Genomic DNA, 20,811 nt, shown 5'->3' on the forward strand with positions numbered 1-20,811 from the left:
GAAGTAGGGCACATTGACGAACGATTTTCCTGTCGTACGTTTGCCACATATGTATATTCATTGGCAGATATATTTTCATCGACTGGCTTTATGTTTGTCTTTCAAAAACACACCAACAAATGACACTTTAAAAACTGACATGTCGGCAATAATAATGATAACGACAAGAAATGTTTGTAAAACATATATCCCCCATGGTGCGAAATTGAAAAGGGTTATACACGTGAAAATCCCAAAACTTTTCCTAAATCAATAACATCAAAACATATGACTTTCCAACACTTTACACGACCATTCCTCAAGATAAATTAAAGACTAGCCTTTTTCACATCATAGACAGTTGCTTCTTCAACAAAAATGGAAAACGGAAATATTTATATCTAGTGATCAGTCATCCAAAATATTACTTTGTTAAACACCACCCTGATTCCACGCTCAAGATCTCAGAAGTTGAAATAAAAAACATCGTAGAGTTCCTCATTGGCAATATCTTCGTGGTCTTTGGTGATTAGGTCTTCCAACTAGTCTGTTGGAATTCCCATGGGCACGAATTGTGTTCCTTTGTTAGCTGACCTATTTTTATATTCCTATGAAGCAGAACTTATTCAAAAACTTCTACATGGGAAGAAAAAATATCTTGCTGTGGCCTTCAATTCGACATTTAGATATATCGACGACGTTTTGTATATCAACAATGATAACTTTCATTCATATGTCGATTCGATATATCCCTGTGAGCTCGAAATAAAAGACACCACAGAGTCGTCCACTTCCGCTTCATACTTAGATATTTTATTGAAAGTAGACTGTAACGGCAAACTGACAACTCAACTGTATGACAAACGGGATGATTTCAGCTTCTCCATTGCCAACTTCCCATATTTACATGTATGTAGCAATATTCCATTATCACCTGTATATGGTGTTTATATCTCTCAACTGATTCGATACGCAAGAGCTTGTTCTGTGTATGGTCAGTTTTTAAATCGAGGCAAGCTACTGACAACCAAGTTGATGGTACAGGGGTTTCAACAGTCTCGATTGAAGTCAGCATTTCGCAAATTCTATGGTCGTTATTACAATCTAGTTTGCCAATACAACCTATCATTGGGTCAAATGCTGTCTGACGTGTTTCATACCCATTGTTTGACACTGATTTTTACTGCGGATAGCCCCGGGTGTGACCGGTCGACAGGGGATGCTTACTTCTCCTATCTCTGGTGTGTCCAGGGGTCCGTGTTTCCCCAACTATCTATTCTCTCAAGATATTGAGCGGACATGTGGTCTATCGACCGACCGACTGGTGCAAAGCAATATACCCCTCTTCTTTGAAGGTAGGCTTGATAATAATAAAAAACCCTAATCCCCCTGCCCCCTAAAAGGACGAAAAACAGATGATGAAATGCTTCATTTTTAATGCTACATTCAATACATTCTGTAAATGACGATTTAATATAAATATATTCAAGATTTTGTCATATAAGTACTAAAGTAGTAAAGAAACCTTTTTGAGGGGCCATATTAGGTCATCATTATATATAGTCCTTATGAGTAATAATCAATTAATCATAAAGCTTTGTGTTAGTGCGAAAAAAGAAAAAAAATTGCTCATCATCGAGAAGTTATTTTCATTTATTCAAATTATTACTGTCTTCAGTGACAAATTATATGACCTTAATCCCTGTTATATATACATGTACGATATTAGGCAATAATCTCATCTACGATAATCATGTAGATATCTTTAAAAAGAAAATTATAAATACCCTCGATTTTAATGAATGTAGAATTTATAATGATACGTAACTTTTTTTCAACATGACACGACGTTAAGGAACTACTCTGTACCTTGTGTTGCATGCTAATATGGACCGGATTAATTTGCAGATGGCATCATCTTCTCTCCTTGTTCTGACATCTGAGCCATGGGCATTAAGATATCAGCTTCGCTGTCCCTGGTTGTTTTTGTTTTTGATTAATGAGTCTGTGCTATACATCTGCAAATGTCCCCAGTCTCAATACATTACGCTAATGACTCCTGATTAATATGTTTGTAGGTAAATAACATACTGTTGAACGAATTCAATATCGATATTCAAAACTATTTTGTGTTAGACAGGACATTATCAATATGAAATGCACTGTGTCTGAATGACCCAAACAGTTTTAGTGTTGATTCTTAATTTTAGAAAGAATGGTTAAGACTTTTATCGATGATTAGATATATGTATATGTACTATACAAATAAAACATGGTATGAAAAAAATCCTAACTTAGTGTAAATGGATAAATCTACACTTAATGAATCAAAAATACAAACAGTATCGTCCTACACTATATATATATATATATATATATATATATATATATATATGAAAAATGAGCAAGTTATGTCCAACACTTTGTATGTTCATTCAAGCGTGGAAAACGTTTATTTATCGTGCTCTGGGCAACAAAGACGGATCGTATAATAAATCCCTTAGCACAGACGAATTGAACTTGTTGAGTTGAAATAATTCTCACACTGCAACAAAAAAGTTGCTTGGCTAAGATATATGATAAAGCAGCAGACGTATTCGTTCTATCTGCATGGTTGCACGTTCCTCATCAGACCTGTAAAACATGAAACACGTTGTATGTAATTCTAATCTCTCTCAATGTAACAATAACGAATATATCGTAGGTATCGGTATTGTAAACACCCCTTTCCACCGATGCACTATCGCGTGCCGTAAGTGCGAAATTACTTCTAAAATAATTGGTGAACGAAATTAAGATTTGTCTTAAATTTTGTCCTTGTTTTGTAGAATAAATGTTATACACGTGGAATTAAATGGTCATACGTACTTTAGAAATGCATTGGCTTTGCGTCCGTGTCGTCTTCCAGTTTGGGGTATTTTATCGTTCCCACCAATTTCTTTAATAATAGCATACTCAATATGTTTTCTGCATTCTGTTTTGATGGAATTTGTGACTGTTCTAGATATCTGAGGAAGATATTTTCTTTCTCATCACCTGAAAACAATTATTTAGAAAAGTTATTTTTGAATAAACATGTACATTTATTTCTAGATTAAGAGTTATGTCATGACATTACACTCAATCTTGATATATGGTTATAGTTAAGTCCCTTGAGAACCTTTACCGGGATCTGTGTCTCCATTTGTACAAATGACCTTCCGTGACCTTTCCATATCTTGAATGTCCATCAAAGACAAATGACATAACCAGTTCGTTCGTTGTTGAAATTAATCATGACTATTTCTCGCCAAATTGAGTGGTCTGGGCACTTAGATGAATCTGATCGGAATATTTCCGTCATATAGGGTGAAATTGACATCAATATGGACGAAAACCCCTACCGCATGCATCAATTATTAATTCTTATGTTCCAAGGTCTTGTTCTGGACCTAAGCAAAGATGTTGATAACAAACAACATTAATTTTGCATGAAAATTACGAGTGGGTTGTTTTATATACGTACATACATGTCAATGACCATGTACTGCCGACTGACTGATGATGCACCTACATACCTAGAACAAGACATAGTGTGTATTTGCTAGCGATGTCTCAGAAAAAGTGTATAATTGCTAGCGTTGTCTCAAAAAGTGTATAATTGATAGCATTGATATTGATATATATATATATATATACAAAGCACTAAAATGACTAACGACACCTTGTGGATCCGACACTTCTAGGTATCGGGTGTTATTGAAACTTAGTGCTTTTATATTATAGAGGTAATTTTAGCGACTTTATAATTCCAAGAAAGATATAACTATTACCTACGATGCAGAATAAATTGTTACAGATATTCAATTTTAGCTATCTCAACATCCTCGCTAATAATGCCGAAATTAAATCCTCGCTAAAAATTCTGCTTATATGTATAGAATGCAAGGCCTTGATATCAATTTTAAAAGCAGGTAATCTGCATCTTTACTTCAAAGATACCTGACACTGTCAGATCTATACAGAGCGTGATTCAGGGAAAACAACTCCACGTCACTATAATTATTGATATTGATGGTAAACGAATGCGCTTCATTTCATACGCTTGCTTGGAGGAAATCGCAGCAGTAAATGCTGTTATCATTATAAAAATACGTAATTATCATCTGAATCTGATATATGATGCTGTAGAAATTATAATTCTTCTGTTGTAAAACGGTCAAATAAAGGTTTAGTTATCTATTCTAAGACATATTTGTGTAATGGACGCAGTCCTATGTAATTTGAACGGAGACAGAACTTCATTAGCAGTGTATCTTTCTTCTTCTCTCACTCTTCTATTTACATTTTCATAATCTGATATACATGTATAAGATTTTTTTTATTATCTTAGATTTTTCCTAATACCCGACAAGATCAAGATAAAATTATGTAGAAACTGATTCACGACTTTCCCCAAAATTTTATTTTTCACTTTTAATGATCAAAATCTAATGTGTTTACAAGGCTTCTCAAAAATTAAAGTTATACATTATGACAGAAGCTCATTATAGAGAGTTTATCCGTATTGTATTGTTTATTGGCTTTAAGCCTTATGGCTCATATTAAGCATAATACATTTACATATTCAATTACGGAGTATAAACAAAAAAGTTGTATACAATATGAAAAGTGGAGTGAATATTAGAGGATGGACATACATGAAAAAAGTTATAAGTCAAATTTACATAACATATATATTAGATGATAGTTTGGCTAGATCGTAAGAGTAAAGCACTTTTTAAAAATTTACCCAGGTTACAGAGTTGTTTTCTATTATGAATTGACATCAGTTGTACATGTACCAGTTTAAACATAGAAGCATGCGACCAATAATACTTTTTTATATATGCAGATCTAAAGTTTTTGTACAATGGGCATATTAAAATAAAATGATATTCGCCCTTAATTTTGTTCATATTACAAAATTCACACAATCGATCTTGTCTTGCTGTGCCATTATATCAACCTTGAAAACAAAGTTAAGATGCTTTGAAATACAAAATTAACATTTCACTCAAAGAAGGATCGAATCGTGTTACATAACACAGAGTTAAGGCTAAAATATTGCCCTTATCCGTGCATTAAGAAGGTACAAATTATGGTTGTCAACTTTAAATGAGTAAATGTGCAATTGTACAATGTACATTGTGGATCAGCTCTTTGGATGAATAGGACGTGTCCTAATTCACTCCGCTTTTAACATTGATTGGCATGCCTAAAACCAAAAACATGTAGTCTGCAGTTTTAATACATTTGTAGATTTAGTGTAGTTACAGTGCTAGGTGTATTCATATGTAGTTTTTGTTTTGTTTTTTGTTATTATTATATAAATATTGCATGTAGTTGAGGGTAACATTGAAAATTTTCACCCCGAGAAAACCATTGTCAACCGAGGCGTAGCCGAGGTTGACAATGGTTTCTCGAGGGGTGAAAATTTCAATGTTACCTTCAACTACATGCAATATTTGTTTTATTATATTGAATGTTATGTAAAAACTTACGTCTGTTGACATTTGATAAATCACTGTCAAGCGATATTTCTTATATCGATGCAGGTAATCCCGTTTATTACAAACGTTCAAATGACGTTGTCTACCAATCTACGGCGAACCGTACGCGCATAAATTTGACGCATGTGATAATTTTTTATAATATCACCCGTTGTCAAGTACTGTTACCCGTTGCTAGATATTATCAACCTGGGGCGCGTCCTTTCTGTTCTCAGAGGGTAACAATATGTTTTTTCAAATGCTTCTCGACCAATCAGATTCGAGTATTTTACATGAAAGTATAATAATATCTGTTAATATTGGCCACATTATGTAATTCTTTTCGTTTGTCCTGAAGAAGGGACAGGTCGTCCCGAAAATTTGACATTCTGGTTGTTCTCGTGTCGTTGTTCATGTTAGTGCTTTGTATACTTTTTTGTGTTCGACCTTGTATCCACGTTATGGATCCGACACCGCTATCGTTGTTTACATCGTTTTCTTCGTGTCGGGAGTTTCTTAAGATAGATATAGGTGTGTTCCGTGCTTTGGTAATTCCGTCATTAATGAGGTTTTCCGGATAATGTTTGTTGGTTTGTCCGATATAGTTTTCATTACAGGTAGGGCAGGTCATACAATATATTGCGTTTTCGGATTTGCATGTCATGTTAGAATTTGGTGTTAATGTTTTGCCGCATTTAAGATTTTTTCCTCTGCCTTCCTCTAGATGATTACACACACACACACGCACACACACACACACACAGACACACACATATATATATATATATATATATATATATATATATATATATATACACATATATATACATATATATATATATATATATATATATAATCCAAATAGAAAGAGTTGATATCAATAAGTCAAAATAAATAAATAATGAAGCAGGATAATGTGCAGTTCAAAAATATATTCAAATCACTAGCGCTTTCTGGATTTTAACATAATGATGGCGAATTCTACAAACAAATCGAAGGAAAAGCTACGGGGACTAAAATGGCCCCTGCATAAAGCATTTTAGTAAGGAAATATTTCGAAGAAATGTTATATCGAAAGGTCGATGAGGAAATGAGTGAAGAGCTTGGACAACATGTAAGGAATTCGTGGAAAAGATATCTAGATGACTGTTTTATTTTTTGGAGAAAATCCGAAGAAGATCTGATCAAGTTTCACAATTTGTTGAATACACTCAATCCAAATACAGTGTATCCAGTTTACCGTGGAATACAGTGATACTTCGATTCCCTTTTTGGACATCAAATTGATAAAACACGCAACCAACACCCTACCGTAACTGACATATTTTACAAAACAACGGACACACACTAATATTTGAATTTCAAATCACGTCATCCTACACACACTGAAAAGAATATCCCGTGCAAGTTGGCCAGAAGGATTTGCACCATTGTTAAAGATAAAAATACTAAAGACCAAAGACTGGCGGAATTGAAAATATTTCTTACTGCACAGAATTATCCGGAAACACCCATTCCTTCGGCCATAAATGAAGCAAATCAAATTCCACAGTATATACTTAGAACAACAAGAAAAAAGACCTCGATCCTTTTCTAATACAATTTATGACAACATACAACCCAAAACATATAAATATCTTTCAGCAAGCTAAGAAGAATTTTACAATTATTGAGCGTGATTTAGAACTTTAGAAAATTATTCCCAAATCTGACCTACTCCACAGTCAAAGATAACCATGAAAGGTAAAGATAACCAATAGCGATCAATATCATGTAATTCCTATAAGCAATACAAAATAGATAGTTGGGCAAACACGAACCCCTGGATACACCAGAAGTGGTATCAGTTACCTAGGAAGAGTGAGCATTGCTGTCGATCGGTCACATCCGCCGTGAGCCCTATATCCGAGCATAGGCCTACATTTTGCCATGACACAGTCTCTACCTTAAAGCTGCTAAAATGGCAAACAGTGCTTTTCTACCTTTGAAGCGGAAAGCTGTATTTCTTATGTTATCTTTATTGCGAGAGTTATCGCCCTTGTCATTTTTAATTGCTTATTAGACATACTCAAATAAATATTTCATGAGGGTTAGTTTTGAATTAAAGTACATACAATTATAATCATAGTGTGTTTTTATAGTAGATTCTATAAAGATTAGCCAGTTTAGGTATGATTAGTATTTTGTTTTAATTTATAAGTAATTATACACTACGGATCATTATGGTATTGCGGATATATAGGATTCTTCTACACGCTGTAAATAACGGTTTTAGAGGTAAAACTCGACGAACCCTGTACGGTACGTAAAAGTGTGTGGACTTCCCTACTTATTTTGAACGTCTTAATAGTAAGTGATCGGTCATCCCTGCTTAATACTGCCAGAGTGTATGGTCAAACCCTACTCTGGATTTGGCATCTTTTAGCTAAAAGTGTGCGGACATCCCTGCTTGTTGCTGCGCAAGATCTGGTGTGAGGACATCCCTGCCTGTCTTGTGGTAGAGCTCTGGTGTGCGGAAATCCCTGCCAGTGTCTCTGATTAGAACTGGTATTTATATAGTGATAGGTGTGCGGTCATCCCTACCTATCACTGCGCAAGGGCAGGTGTGCGGACATCCCTGCTTGTCCTTGTGGAAATGCGCTGCCAATGCACTTGTTCGCAACCAGTCAATAGATCCTATATAGGCGCAGTACAACTGATTAAGTCTGCGCATTGTACATATTTGCAGCATCTCAGGGCTATCCGTTTCTATCACGGTACGAGCCCGCGGGGGTTCACAGGCAGTGACCTCCCTTGCACGTTACACCTTGTTCCATTGTGTGTTTTAGCACATTTGAAAATTTACCATTACAAACTTGCATTATACATGTATATAAGCAAAAGACCTAGATATTTGAATTCGTTAACGATTTCCAAGTATCCGTTGTTGTATGTTCAAGATTTCTTGTTATATAATTTGTCACCGTTTCTAAACACTACAACTTTGGTTTTGTTACATTGACTGACAAGCTCCAATCTTCGGTATAACCATGTAGAGAGTTTAACATTTTTTGTAAACTTTTCTGGGGATTCAGCAAAAATCACCATATCATCAGCGTACATAAGCACAAATGATTTAACATCTGTAGATCAACACTATGACAATTGTCTGATATGAAACGAACCTCAAAATCATTCACATATAATGAAAACAGTAATGGAGATAAGCCCCCTTCCCCCTGCATAAGACCGACTTCATTACAAAAATGATCATTGAGAGAACCTTTGTATTTTACATAACCCTTACCTTTATTATAGAGGGATTTAATTATTTTCAACATTTTACCCTTTATACTAGATTGAAATAATTTATGACATAACTTTATTCTATCAACGGAATCGAAAGCGTTTTGAAAATTAATAAAAAAAAAAACAAAAAAAAACAAACAAACAAACAAACCAGTGTATCCTTTTCTTATCAGCAAGGTACTTATTCACAAGATATTGCACCACGAATGTGGCATCTATTGATGATAGACCCTTAGAAAACCGAATAGCGCATCAGAAAAAATATTGTAGGTACGTTCCCATATCAAAATTCTGTAGTTCAGTAGGCTTGTAAATAATTTACCAAAGCAACTAACTATAGATATACCATGATAATTATTAGTATGCCCCCCTTTTTAAAAACTGAGGTAATAAAACATTTAGACCATGATTCAGGATAAAAACCAGAATGCAAAATATTATTAAAAAGTTTATGCAGATGTGGCATTAGAATGTCGTGACATTTAATAAATATTTTATTGACGATATAATCTTTGCCACAACTTTTGTTAGTCTTTAATTTCTCAATCACAGTGCGTATTTCCTCTATATTGAGAAGTTAATTTAGTCGAGGCTTTACATCGATTGATCGGACAATCCAGAACTGTGTATATTCTCCTGTTGATTTATGTATTGCGAACGAAGTTTTAAAAACTCTTAAGACTAGTTGCATTTATTGTCCAACGGCGCTAGCTATAAATGGTTATTCGTTCTGATCGAAATTCCTCTAAATTTCACAAGTCTTCGCGTTCAAAACACCTTTCGTTTTCAAGATAGAAGAAGTCGCTTTAGTTGACAGGCACAAATTACACCTCACAAAACCTTTCCGGTCCATAAATTTGGTGCTTGCACCAATGTTTCTTGTATATTGTTTTGTGTGGAAGAAAAACAATCAAACCTAAATATGACGTCACAATGCACTATTTACGTCGGCTGGCGTTATATTCCCCGCGTTAAATGAATAGACGGATCATTATGCAATATTGTACTTACCCTCAAATATGCCCCCTAAGGGCTTTACTGAATGTTACTGGGCGTTTAGCTCGAGTGGAATGAAGTTGTCAATGCATTCACATGTTGACATTGATAAATGCTGTCTGACATGTATCATACCGATTCTTATGCCGTTCTTGGCACACTGATTTTGACTACGGATAACTCCATTTACCCAATCAAGATATAGGGCTCACGGCGGGTGTGACCGGTCGACAGGGGATGCTTACTACTCCTAGGCACCTGATCTCACCTCTGGTGTGTCCAGGGGTTCGTGTTTGCCCAATTCTCTATTTTGTATTGCTTGTAGGAGTTATGAGATTGATCACTGTTCGTTATCTTCACCGTCCATTGACACCCACTGCCAGCTTTGTTTGCATTGACAACTTAGTCTGTCACTGTCAACATGTCAATGCATCGACATATAATGAATTATATATGAGATTTCACAATATGCATTATTTTGTCAATGTCAATACAGTGTAATGCATTGACAATTTTTAAAAACCATGTTACCTGCACTTCCACAAGGAACTGGTGTAAAACTCAGCGACACGTTGTATTTGTAATTAATTATGAACCAATATCGACTATGAATAATTTGTTCTGTTTAATGGCAAATCCAGCTTTTGTTACATAGTTTGTCTGTAGGGGGGGGGGGTGCGGCAAAAGCCGATCATACCCTAAGCTATGTCTGTCTAAACTTCAAATCAAACGTAGTCATTGATACACGTAATTTTTTGTATGTTGAATAAACTAAATTGACATAACATTTTCAGTCAATGTTTACCGTCTTTATTTGATGATTTCTTGTGTAGATTTACAAAATGCAAACTAATTTTAGCTCATCTAGACCATGGGCGCCATATAAGACCCAATGATAGGTTGTATGAGCAAACAAGATCGTTATAACAACCATAGAATTTGCGAAATACTTTAAACGAGACTGTTTAAATCCCTGCACCATAAAATTTTTGCTCGATTTAAAAACTGACCATACTCGCTTAGTGTAAATTCAGGTTTGTCTAAACCATTACCTCTGGAGCCTCGGGGAGGGGACAACGGGGAATTCTAGGTTTACATAAGAGTACAGTAAATTACCAAGGGTACACTTTTGATATTTTTAAAGCATCTTCATGTTTTGTAGATTCAAGGTATTCAAACAACACCTCCCGGGGTCCTGGTCTGGGCTGTTATAGTAGTTTATATTATCCGGTGCATAAAAACAACATCTAAAAACGTTCCTTTCAAAAACCGCAAGCTTAGGATACTTTTACATTAGATATATAATGATTTGTGTCATCATGTAGTGCGGCGGTGGTAGAGCGTTCGCCCCTCATGCGGAAGGTCGGGGTTCGAATCCCAACCGCGTCGGACCTAAGTCGTTAAAACGGGCAGTGACAATTTCATCGCCAAACGCTCGGTATCAGGTGTGAATGTCACGGGTCCTCCGAAATTACCTTAAAAACGGAGGTTCCGTGTCACAGTAGGTGTGGCACGCTAAAGAACCCTCACTGCTCAATGGCCGTAAGCGCCAGGCATAGGCCTAAATTTGAAGCCCTTCACCGAGAAGTGAGAAATTCTCGAAAGGGACGTTAAACAAGATACAATCAATCAATAGTGCAGATTATCTCTGGATCCGGAACAGATCCACAATAGAGGTTTACTGATTTACAATCTTTGTGTCCCAAGCATATTAATGTGGGCAATGTCAGTTAACGTTGTGGCCCACGGGTTTCTTGTTTTGAAAATGATTAAAAAAAAAACAACTTTACATTTATTGCCTAAAAAAATAGGATTGATTTATGAAATTGTTTGTTTTTTGATTAAATGCAGAAAGTACCAAGCAAAAACATAAGTATTTCATATTCACTTCACACACTCTGAAACCCTGCGTCAGAAAAAACAATATACTAGAGAATATTGAGCTGTTTGTAAAACATTTCATTTTAAACATCGGAGACACATTCGATGGAATCAACGAATGAAGGTCGTCTTTAAGAGTTTAATTAAAGGTATACAGGTTTGCCTTTTGTATCTAGGCGTTGTCACCTTAAATGGTATTTTCCCCTGTCCTAGTAGGTAGTGTAGCTCCCAGATTGGTGTAAATTGCAAAGTTCCAAGAAAAAGGAGGGAGGGAATTCTAACCCTCGTAGCCCACCCTCTTTAGATTCACCAATGTGGTGAATTAGTTCTGCTTGGAAGATTTTCAATCAGACACAGGATTATGAGAAAACATCATTTGTGTTATAGGACAATTTGTAAAATCTGACTCTTATCTAATATACATTGTATATGAGTATTTTTGTTACCAATTCTAGAATTTAGGATGAATTATAAATGATACAGCATTTTGGAAAATCTCTCTCTCTCTCTCTCTCTCTCTCTCTCTCTCTCTCTCTCTCTCTCTCAGATAACCAATATGTTAACAAAGTAATTGAATTTTGACATAACGGTTTTTGGGTGTATTTTACTTTGATGCAATTAGTGGGATTAGATGGCATTGAAATTGACATGATGATTCTCCAGAGATTTCTGCCGAATTTTTTTTCTTGATTAAGAAGGACACCGAGAGGTTTCCCCGTTTAATTTCCTTCAAGCAAATTAACTCTTGAGAAAATTAAAACATCACACTTAAGATGTCTAGCAAGATAAATTAGTTTGTTTTCAATCGTTCTTAATTTGAATTAAAGACTATGTAATGTTAAGCCCAACCAAGAATACCTTATTTTGTTTGTATTTCTTCACTTCTTTTAGAATATTTCAGATAAAAATTTGAGAAAATGGATTTTTTAAGTTAGTTTTGAAATTTATTGGCTGTAGGTTTGAGAACTTGTTAAACGGAATTTACAAATTTTATTAAAACCTTACCTCTTTTGCCGTACCAATTTCCCTCAGTTACCAAAACAACTGCAAAGATAACAGTTAATGTAGAGATTATCGAGGAACTCCGCGACATTTCGTGTGAATAGTAAAAGCACGGTCTATCGTCAACCTCCGGTAAGTCTGATGTGACTGCGTTGTTGGGTGACAGTCAATAAGAAGGATTATTGCCGTGTACGGATATCCAATATTTTCATGAATTATGATATTATTCGCGATATTTATCACACTGCTTTTTATATAATACTAAGGCTAGTATCACGTGACGTGCAGAAATGTCCTCCTACAAGTTACAAGAAAATCTTCTTGTTTTCCAAAATGTTAGTTCTAAATGTTAGTTCTACTATTTTTAATCGTTCGTAGGATTGATTTAGGAGGATATGGTTGCCAGATAGTTTGGAAATAAATCATGCATCAGAATCGATCAATTTTTCACTCTGGATAATATATTTCCACACCAAAATTCAAAAAAAAAAGAAGAAGAAGATATGAATATATCAGAAATATATAACAGATACCAAAGCTAGCACTAGATATCTATATCTATTTATCTATCTATCTATCTATAGATAGATATAACTATAACTATAGGTAATTTACTGGAATATTTTCAATGAAATCGAGTTTGTCTACAAGTAGTGAGGCGTTAATTCTATTATTAGAGAACAGTGTCTCTTTTTACTTGACAATGATAAGAATACTTATATAATATTGCGTATTCTTAGTCAACTCAATTTAATATCATTTTATGGTTTGTTTGTTTTTGTTTTTTTTTTTGTTTTTTTTAATACGTATTTCTTGTTTTTGTTTCAGTTTATTATACATGTAAAGTGATTTAGGGTAATTGCCTAAATTAGATAAAGTGCTAGATAAATGTACAATAATAATAAAAAATTTCACTAATATTGCTACCATTCACTGTCTCCAACTCTTATATTCAAAAATGATAAGACCACAAGTGGGATTTAACTATCTTGATATTAAAAAACAAGTGTACTGTATTTCTCTAATTTTGTTTCTTATATTTCATATGTTAATCAAATGTGGATTCTTCAAAATTCTAAAGAACTTTTAGTAAACTTGAAATCGCAAAACTTTTCCCAAATCAATAACATCAAAACCTCTGACTTTTCAACACTTTACACGACCATTCCTCACGATAAATTAAAGACTATACTTTTTTTTTTTTTTTTTTTTTACATCATAGACAGTTGCTTCTTCATCAAAAATGGAAAACGGAAATCTTAATAACTAATGATAAATCATCCAATAAATTAATTTGTTAAACACCACTCTGATTCCACGCTACTCTGAAGTTGAAATTAAAAAAAATATGCTTGAGTTCCTCATTGACAATATCTTCGTGGTCTTTGGTGATCAGGTCTTCCAACAGTCTGTTGGAATTCCCATGGGCACGAATTGTGCTCTTTTGTTAGCTGACCTGATTTTATATTCCTATGAAGCGGAATTCATTCATAAACTTCTACGTGAGAAGAAAAAACTCTTGCTATGGACTTGAATTCGACATTTAGAAATATCGACGATGTTTTGTCTATTAACACCAATAACTTATATTCATATGTCGATTCGATATATCTATGTGAGCTCGAAATAAAAGACACCATAAAGTCGTCCACTTCTGCTTCATACTTAAATATTTTATTGAAAGTAGACAATAACGGTAAACTGACGTGATGATTTCAGCTTCTTCATCGTCAACTTCCCATATTTATGTAGCAATATTCCATTATCACCTGCATATGCTGTTTATATCTCTCAACTGATTCGATACGCAAGAGCTTGTTCTGCGTATGGTCAGTTTTTAAATGGAGGCAAGCTACTGACAAACAAGTTGATGGTACAGGGGTTTCAACAGTCTCGATTGAAGTCAGCATTTCACAAATTCTATGGTCGTTATAACGATCTATTTCGTCAATACAACCTATCATTGGGTCAAATGCTGTCTGATGTGTTTCATATCGATTGTTAGGGCGTTCTTGGGACACTGATTTTGACTACGGATAACTCTGTGTACCTGATTAAGATATAGGGATCACGGTGGGTGTGACCAGTCGACAAGGGATACTTACTCACACCTCATCCCACCTCTGGTGTGTCCAGGAGTCCGTGTTTGCCCAACTTTCTATTTTGTATTGCTTATAGGAGTTATGAGATGGATCACTGTTCGCTATCTTCACCTTTTATTTCCTTAAAAAGACTTTGTATAGTAATGACAATTTGGTCCCCATCAATGACTTTCAGATTTTTCAGACAAAGTTAACTTAGGTTTGGTGAAGAGTGTATACACAATTTGTTGTTCCATGAGACACTTGGTTGACTATGAATTTTATTGTTACTACTTATCCATTTCTCAAAAGGCATGTCTATAGTAGAAACGTGTTCCCCAATGCGCTCGATGGTTTAAAACTTTCGGAAGAAGGACAGCTAATGATGAAATGTTTCATTTCTGACGTCAGATTCAAAATGCAACGTGAACTTACAAAACGTGGCCATACACAACATACTTCATATCACAAAAACATACGTGATACATGGATATAATGATTGTATATAGAAAGTGCAATCCCTATAGGGTATTAGGGCATAAAATTACTAACTTCTGTAGATGGACCAAATCTGACCATAAAGTTACCTTCTTACACAAAATGACACAGGTCTGGTCGTGAATCCCGAATATTTCAGGTGACTTTTTACATTTCAAAGACAAATTAAGTCTTCGTCATATACATCTAATTAAGAGGAAAGTTATTCTAGTCAATGGTAATCTTTTTTTTTTCTTTCTCGCAAATAGCCTAGCCCTCTATAAGTATATATATATGTATATACCAGCATTTGTTGAAACCTGTACCTCAAGATTTAGTTTGTAATCCCCTTTATTCGCGACAACAAATTCTATGCGAAGTCGTGGCTAGAGATGGTTATGATGTAGTTCTCTCAAATTACAATTTGGATACAATTGATGAATTGACGATTAAAAGTATTCGCTATTTTCTATGATTCGCGATGGAGGGCAAGTTAGATTATAACTCTTGTCACTTTGTCCCGATCTTTGTAGTTCATCGAGATAGTTCTCTAGCGTTTACGCTGATCGTTCAAGATATTAAGAAATCCGGAACAAAATTTACAAAAGATTTTACGACTTACAATCTAAAATACATTTAGCAAGTAATTCAATGCTCTACCATTTTTGTCAAATGCGTATTTATGATACAATGTAGATCTAAAGAAGAAAAAAAGAGTTTCAGGTCCGATTTTGATAACATTGTCATCCTTAACTAAACACTGTTTTTAGTTAAGGATTACTTAATGTAGATGTTGTTTTAAAGAGGTATTAAGTTTGTACACATATTACATGTGTTTCTTGTAAACTTTAAATATATGGCTCATAACTACACAAATGTACATTGCAGTGTATATAGCGTGTTAAACCATTTGAATTTTTTTATATGCATACTCTAGATAATTTTAAATAGATCAATACAAGTTTGTACATGCAATTAAACAATATATAAGATTTGAAAATAGTTAATAATTATTATTTCACTAGAAAATTTTTGCGTTTAAATTCGATAGTGGAATGCCCGCATTGTGTCAATGATCATGGTGACTTGTGTTGATTGCTGGTAAACGTGATGGTACCCATTCGTTACACATACATTAAAAGACACCTGCCAAAATTTAGAGAGGGATATCAAGTAAGCGAGTGTCACCTGAGACGGGGACCTATAGTGTGGTAATCGTGTCCACTCTCCCGTACACTACTACATGTACACTGTTGATTTAGCACCTTCTAGTGCCTCGATCAACTTCATACCTACTTTTGTAGATGACACCGCACAGTTGAAATACTAACAAGTAACTTAATTAAATTCATTTTAATTACCCAAAACATGTCAAATTCATATTAGTCTAATAGGTATACACTTAATTTGGAATTCTGTTTGTTTAAAAAAACAAACCTTTCGACAAATAAAAAAAAACACTGCACGAACTTCTTTTCATCAACAGTAACATCGTTAATTATTTATTTTTATTTTTTTGTTTCAAAATGAAATTTAAAATCGATTTTCACACATTTTCTTCTTCATTAAGTTGATTTCAGTTCACAATCTTTGGTGAAAGTTAGATATTCAATTCCCCTTTTACCACAAAATAAAAGTGAATTTTTATACAAAATTTACTCGAAATTTTGTATAAAAATTCAATATTTTCGCCAATAATTTAAAAAAATTGATCTCTAAAACCACCTTTTTTAGTTCCATTGAAAATTATTATTGACATTACTCCTAATATGTCCTTTTAAATTCTCAAATTTGATATCATGAAATGTTTCGCATAATAAGTGCAAAAAAGTGATTATTTATTTTCATTACTTGTATTAATCTTCTTTTTTTTGAAAATCTGCATTGTTAGAAGACATGGTTATGTATTTATGTTATGTAATGATTGATTTGTGTTGCTTATGTTGTGTTAACACCAACAGACAAATAAAATTTAATTGAATAAATCTTTAGTCAATTTTAAGTGCAGAAAGGGCATGTTTAGAACACTGTACATGTAGCTCAATAACAAGCATTGCGACCGCAGTTTTTCTTTTTAATTTCCTAATTCTCCTTTAACGTAGAATTCAAAAATACACTTCCCAAAAAACTTGACATTGCTCCAAATCTCAGGTGCGAACCTCTATAAGATGAACGGAACTTTGAACGGTTTGATGAGGGAAGAACGGAACGGTTCAAAAGGTGTAGTTCTTTAGTAGATGTTCCTTCGCCATTCATGGGCCTTTCGGATATAATACATTGGTCCCGTGATAAATTAAAAAAAAAAAAAAAAAAAAAAAAAAAAGACTACTGCCACATCCTTCAGCGCCATGTATAGTTATTTGTGGCACTTCGTCTAAAGCTGACAATGTTTATGTATATTCTCGAATGGGACACAAAACAGCATACGACAAACAGACAGACAAAATACATTGATATTGGCCTTTGTTGTGAAACCTTACGGTTATAGACCGTTTGTTACTGTCTGGATAGGATTATACAATCACCAGGGATGGGATAATTGAAATCGGTAATAGTTATTACGTCTGATGCATGAACTTTTTTTCCCAAAGTAGTCGAATCTATTTGTAGTTGAATTATTTCGAATTACAAGTAATTGGATGCATTTAAAAGAAGTCAATAATGTTTAATACTGTGTTTCAATGTTGTTTAATCACCTTTCAATAACATGCCTTATCCTTGAAAGAAAAAAATCACTGTACCTACAGATTTAATGACAGAGAATTCCACAAACATTACGTCGCACCTTTGCTTCACACTGTGCTTGATCTACAAAAACTCCTTAAAATTGTCTAGATACAATATTTGTAACAATTTGAATTCCTTACAGCAGTTGTTTTGGCGAAATGTTTATAAAACTTTTCAAGCTCTAGACATACGGACATGATGCGTTGTACGATCACTTATCTTCCTGTTCCATGCACAACACGTTCTATCATTTGTGCCTATTCTACCCTATCTTCTATTTTCAATGCCTACTGTAAGAGATAGGTTCATTCATTACTTATAAAGGATATGCTATCTTCGGCCCATTAATACCTCTTTGGCTCTATCCTTAATTACCATTGAATACTAATTATCAAGTGGACGACTCATAAAGTTATCATCTGTACACTACGATATCTCCAGAGGACGAGTCATGGTGGCCATTTGTAAAGTGGGCTATAATACATCAGGTGCACTACAGATTCTGCAATGACCTTTTTGTACTTGATGGAGTTTCATAATTGTCGCATAATGAATCATTGACTTAAACACCAGAAAAAACTTGCAGTAGCTGTGAAATGTGCATATATATCTAATTTTAGAAATGACTACTTCAAATGTTATAGAATGATCCAAATATTTCAGCAGTCCTTGATTGATTGTCCCGCTGAACATTTCTACAATCAGTCATAAGTTTAAAAAAAAACTTTTCTACTCAGTCTGAGTGTCACTTTTTAAGAATAACAAAAGAGACGGCGAAACTAGACACATGTGGTTTATATTAATGGATGTAGTAGAATGATCTCATAGCGAAACTAGACACATGTGGTTTATATTAATGTGTGTAGTAGAATGATCTCATAGCGAAACTAGACACATGTGGTTTATATTAATGTGTATAGTAGAATGATCTCATAGCGAAACTAGACACATGTGGTTTATATTAATGTGTGTAGTAGAATGATCTCATAGCGAAACTAGACACATGTGGTTTATATCAATGTGTGTAGTAGAATGACCTCATGGCGAAACTAGACACATGTGGTTTATATCAATGTGTGTAGTAGAATGACCTCATGGCGAAACTAGACACATGTGGTTTATATTAATGTGTGTAGTAGAATGATCTCATAGCGAAACTAGACACATGTGGTTTATATCAATGTGTGTAGTAGAATGACCTCATGGCGAAACTAGACACATGTGGTTTATATCAATGTGTGTAGTAGAATGACCTCATGGCGAAACCTGACACATGTGGTTTATATTAATGTGTGTAGTAGAATGACCTCATAGCGAAACTAGACACATGTGGTTTATATTAATGTGTGTAGTAGAATGATCTCATAGCGAAACTAGACACATGTGGTTTATAATAATGTGTGTAGTAGAATGATCTCATAGCGAAACTAGACACATGTGGTTTATATTAATGTGTGTAGTAGAATGACCTCATAGCGAAACTAGACACATGTGGTTTATATTAATGTGTGTAGTAGAATGATCTCATAGCGAAACTAGACACATGTGGTTTATAATAATGTGTGTAGTAGAATGATCTCATAGCGAAACTAGACACATGTGGTTTATATTAATGTTTGTAGTAGAATGATTCTACTGGGCTAAATTATTGCCAGGTTGTGACTTCAAAATTGTAAGTGTACTTTATAAGCTTTTGCATACACAATATCTTAACGGTACTGTTAAAAAAAAACCTGGTTTGAATGTATTCATAGAATTTTAAACATGTGTGGACTTTCAAATGTATGGCATCAACAAGAGAACCTAACGTAAATGGATAACAAATACTGTCAAACAAAGACTTAAGGATCAGTTTATTCAAACATGGTCGAGCGATATGTTCATTTCATCTAAAGGTAAAATATACAGAACTTTTAAGATAGACTTTGGACCTGAAAAATATTTAGAAAAATTGTCAATTGTTTAAAGGCCCATTCTTCTTAAATTTCGCACCACAAATCACGGCCTTCCAGTAGACACTGGCAGGTGGATTAGTATTCCATGAAATGAAAGATTCTGTGTTTTGTGTAACGAATCAAAAATTGCAGACGAATTCCATTATAGGTTTTACATATTAAAATACAGTGCATTAGAAAAGAACACTTACACAGTAGGTACTACACAAGACCTAATGTTATTAAATCTCATGAAATTATGTCTACCAGTAAGGTTAAAACACTTCAAAAACTCTGCATGTTTATCTAAAAAATCTATAAGTTAGTCTGTCCTTCATAACATATTTTGTAAATACTTTTTCACTACATGTATATTGTATATTTGTACATACTTTGACCTTATTCTTACTCAAATGTATGTTTATTTAATGCACCTCATGTACCATATATAATGTGGTTTGAGTGAATAAATGAACTTTAACTTGGTAATTCTTCTGGTGTTTCCTAATAAAACTTCGTCACTCGGGTTACTGTTTCATCAGAGAGATGATGCATTTCTCTGACGACGTCCAGAGGTAGCTACTCGTACAACGACGAACAGCCCATCGAAACAGCCCATAACTCAGTCAACTGATTTAGCTTCACGCTGCAATATTCCAATGGAACGACTGATAAAATGGTCTGTTTTAAATCTGGTACAAAAAGGACTCCACAATCCTGCTCTTTTTGTTTTATCTACTAAATGTTTATTTTTCACGATCAATAAAGTGCATAAAAGATTAAGATGATCGATTTTCAATATTCTTAACTTTGAGATGGTAAAACCACTTTAGAAATTGCTCGTACCAGTTCCTACCTTACCTGTCATAGAATACTAATAGTCCACACCACGTGAGCGTCTCTTTACTTCATTGTTCTGCTTACAAGAATTATGTC

General features: G+C 34.2%; 1 protein-coding gene and 1 long non-coding RNA gene across 5 annotated transcripts in view; one reads left to right on the forward strand and one right to left on the reverse strand.

Moving 5' to 3' along the window:
- Nucleotides 1-20,811, forward strand: part of LOC125678910 (H(+)/Cl(-) exchange transporter 6-like) — a 60,876-nt gene that overhangs the window by 20,745 nt on the left and 19,320 nt on the right. The window lies entirely within an intron of this gene.
- Nucleotides 1,407-13,225, reverse strand: LOC125679087 (uncharacterized). The gene is made up of 3 exons (XR_007371699.2): nt 12,660-13,225; nt 2,848-3,015; nt 1,407-2,613 (listed from the first exon to the last, which is right to left on the reverse strand). It is a non-coding gene; the product is annotated as an uncharacterized LOC125679087 (long non-coding RNA).

This window comes from Ostrea edulis, chromosome 1 (assembly GCF_947568905.1).
Source record: "Ostrea edulis chromosome 1, xbOstEdul1.1, whole genome shotgun sequence".
In the NCBI taxonomy this organism is placed as follows: Eukaryota; Metazoa; Mollusca; class Bivalvia; order Ostreida; family Ostreidae; genus Ostrea; species Ostrea edulis.